Source organism: Ursus americanus, unplaced genomic scaffold, assembly GCF_024610735.1.
Source record: "Ursus americanus isolate L20-20 unplaced genomic scaffold, mUrsAme1.1.p SCAF_54, whole genome shotgun sequence".
Classification (NCBI taxonomy): domain Eukaryota; kingdom Metazoa; phylum Chordata; class Mammalia; order Carnivora; family Ursidae; genus Ursus; species Ursus americanus.
Window position 1 is genome coordinate 1,213,873 of NW_028273636.1, and position 3,993 is coordinate 1,217,865.

Genomic DNA, 3,993 nt, shown 5'->3' on the forward strand with positions numbered 1-3,993 from the left:
GAAGCCGGCTTTTTGCAAAGGGGTCTCAGGGCCGTGTGCCTCGGCTGTCCCTCCGGCTCCACAAAGCACAGGGACGAGGTGAGGGTCTTAGACCGTGCCTGGGCAATGTTGTTTCTTACACCTGGGTGTGTGGCATTTTGTTGAGCTGGCTACCCCCACTTGGGATAGGTGTTCCACAGCAAGCACCTATTGTTCGTCGGAAGCCGTTTTTGCCCCAGGGGTCTCCGGGCTGTGTTCGTTGGGGTTGAACTCCTGCTAGCAAAACCGCCGGGTTGAGGGAAGGGTTCAGACTATGCCTGGGCCCTGTGGTCTCTTCCAGGTCAGTGTATGGCATTTCCTTCCCCTTGCCCCAGGCACCTGGGAGCATGTCTGCACGTGGAGAAAGACTTTCCCGTGGGAAGCCAGTTTTTGTCAAACGGGTCCCAGTGCTCTGCTCCTCTCTTTTCACTCCTGCTGCCAGAAGCCCAGGGAGGATGGGAGGGCTTAGAACATGGCTGGGCACTGTGGTTTCTTGCAGAGAAGTGGAGGGCATTTGCTTTACCTTGCCACAGCCACTTGGGATAGGGTGTGCACCTCAGGAAAACTGTCTCCGTGGGAAGCCGGCTTTTTGCAAAGGGGTCTCAGGGCCGTGTGCCTCGGCTGTCCCTCCGGCTCCCCAAAGCACAGGGACGAGGTGAGGGGCTTAGACCATGCCTGGGCAATGTTGTTTCTTACACCTGGGTGTGTGGCATTTTGTTGAGCTGGCTACCCCCACTTGGGATAGGTGTTCCACAGCAAGCACCTATTGTTCGTCGGAAGCCGTTTTTCCCCAGGGGTCTCCGGGCTGTGTTCGTTGGGGTTGAATTCCTGCTAGCAAAACCGCCGGGTTGAGGGGAGGGTTCAGACTGTGCCTGGGCCCTGTGGTCTCTTCCAGGTCAGTGTATGGCATTTCCTTCCCCTTGCCACAGGCACCTGGGAGCATGTCTGCACGTGGAGAAAGACTTTCCCGTGGGAAGCCGGTTTTTGTCAAACGGGTCCCAGTGCTCTGCTCCTCTCTTTTCACTCCTGCTGCCAGAAGCCCAGGGAGGATGGGAGGGCTTAGAACATGGCTGGGCACTGTGGTTTCTTCCAGAGAAGTGGAGGGCATTTGCTTTACCTTGCCACAACCACTTGGGATAGGGAGTGCATCTCAGGAAAACTGTCTCCGTGGGAAGCCGGCTTTTTGCAAGGGGGTCTCAGGGCCGTGTGCCTCGGCTGTCCCTCCGGCTCCCCAAAGCACAGGGACGAGGTGAGGGGCTTAGACCATGCCTGGGCAATGTTGTTTCTTACACCTGGGTGTGTGGCATTTTGTTGAGCTGGCTACCCCCACTTGGGATAGGTGTTCCACAGCAAGCACCTATTGTTCGTCGGAAGCCGTTTTTGCCCCAGGGGTCTCCGGGCTGTGTTCGTTGGGGTTGAACTCCTGCTAGCAAAACCGCCGGGTTGAGGGAAGGGTTCAGACTGTGCCTGGGCCCTGTGGTCTCTTCCAGGTCAGTGTATGGCATTTCCTTCCCCTTGCCCCAGGCACCTGGGAGCATGTCTGCACGTGGAGAAAGACTTTCCCGTGGGAAGCCGGTTTTTGTCAAACGGGTCCCAGTGCTCTGCTCTTCTCTTTTCACTCCTGCTGCCAGAAGTCCAGGGAGGATGGGAGGGCTTAGAACATGGCTGGGCACTGTGGTTTCTTCCAGAGAAGTGGAGGGCATTTGCTTTACCTTGCCACAACCACTTGGGATAGGGTGTGCACCTCAGGAAAACTGTCTCCGTGGGAAGCCGGCTTTTTGCAAGGGGGTCTCAGGGCCGTGTGCCTCGGCTGACCCTCCGGCTCCCCAAAGCACAGGGACGAGGTGAGGGGCTTAGACCATGCCTCGGCAATGTTGTTTCTTACACCTGGGTGTGTGGCATTTTGTTGAGCTGGCTACCCCCACTTGGGATAGGTGTTCCACAGCAAACACCTATTGTTCGTCGGAAGCCGTTTTTGCCCCAGGGGTCTCCGGGCTGTGTTCGTTGGGGTTGAACTCCTGCTAGCAAATCCGCCGGGTTGAGGGAAGGGTTCAGACTGTGCCTGCGCCCTGTGGTCTCTTCCAGGTCTGTGTATGGCATTTCCTTCCCCTTGCCCCAGGCACCTGGGAGCATGTCTGCACGTGGAGAAAGACTTTCCCGTGGGAAGCCGGGTTTTGTCAAACGGGTCCCAGTGCTCTGCTCCTCTCTTTTCACTCCTGCTGCCAGAAGCCCAGGGAGGATGGGAGGGCTTAGAACATGGCTGGGCACTGTGGTTTCTTCCAGAGAAGTGGAGGGCATTTGCTTTACCTTGCCACAACCACTTGGGATAGGGTCTGCATCTCAGGAAAACTGTCTCCGTGGGAAGCCGGCTTTTTGCAAAGGGGTCTCAGGGCCGTGTGCTTCGGCTGTCCCTCCGGCTCCCCAAAGCACAGGGACGAGGTGAGGGGCTTAGACCATGCCTGGGCAATGTTGTTTCTTACACTTGGGTGTGTGGCATTTTGTTGAGCTGGCTACCCCCACTTGGGATAGGTGTTCCACAGCAAGCACCTATTGTTCGTCGGAAGCCGTTTTTCCCCAGGGGTCTCCGGGCTGTGTTCGTTGGGGTTGAATTCCTGCTAGCAAAACCGCCGGGTTGAGGGAAGGGTTCAGACTGTGCCTGGGCCCTGTGGTCTCTTCCAGGTCAGTGTATGGCATTTCCTTCCCCTTGCCCCAGGCACCTGGGAGCATGTCTGCACGTGGAGAAAGACTTTCCCGTGGGAAGCCGGGTTTTGTCCAACGGGTCCCAGTGCTCTGCTCCTCTCTTTTCACTCCTGCTGCCAGAAGCCCAGGGAGGATGGGAGGGCTTAGAACATGGCTGGGCACTGTGGTTTCTTCCAGAGAAGTGGAGGGCATTTGCTTTACCTTGCCACAACCACTTGGGATAGGGTCTGCACCTCAGGAAAACTGTCTCCGTGGGAAGCCGGCTTTTTGCAAAGGGGTCTCAGGGCCGTGTGCCTCGGCTTCCCTCCGGCTCCCCAAAGCACAGGGACGAAGTGAGGGGCTTAGACCATGCCTGGGCAATGTTGTTTCTTACACCTGGGTGTGTGGCATTTTGTTGAGCTGGCTACCCCCACTTGGGATAGGTGTTCCACAGCAAGCACCTATTGTTCGTCGGTAGCCGTTTTTGCCCCAGGGGTCTCCGGGCTGTGTTCGTTGGGGTTGAACTCCTGCTAGCAAAACCGCCGGGTTGAGGGAAGGGTTCAGACTGTGCCTGGGCCCTGTGGTCTCTTCCAGGTCAGTGTATGGCATTTCCTTCCCCTTGCCACAGGCACCTGGGAGCATGTCTGCACATGGAGAAAGACTTTCCCGTGGGAAGCCGGTTTTTGTCAAACGGGTCCCAGTGCTCTGCTCCTCTCTTTTCACTCCTGCTGCCAGAAGCCCAGGGAGGATGGGAGGGCTTAGAACATGGCTGGGCACTGTGGTTTCTTCCAGAGAAGTGGAGGGCATTTGCTTTACCATGCCACAACCACTTGGGATAGGGTCTGCACCTCAGGAAAACTGTCTCCGTGGGAAGCCGGCTTTTTGCAAAGCGGTCTCAGGGCCGTGTGCTTCGGCTGTCCCTCCGGCTCCCCAAAGCACAGGGACGAGGTGAGGGGCTTAGACCATGCCTGGGCAATGTTGTTTCTTACACCTGGGTGTGTGGCCTTTTGTTGAGCTGGCTACCCCCACTTGGGATAGGTGTTCCACAGCAAGCACCTATTGTTCGTCGGAAGCCGTTTTTGCCCCAGGGGTCTCCGGGCTGTGTTCGTTGGGGTTGAACTCCTGCTAGCAAAACCGCCGGGTTGAGGGAAGCGTTCAGACTGTGCTTGGGCCCTGTGGTCTCTGCCAGGTCAGTGTATGGCATTTCCTTCCCCATGCCACAGGCACCTGGGAGCATGTCTGCACGTGGAGAAAGACTTTCCCGTGGGAAGCCGGGTTTTGTCAAACCGTTCCCAG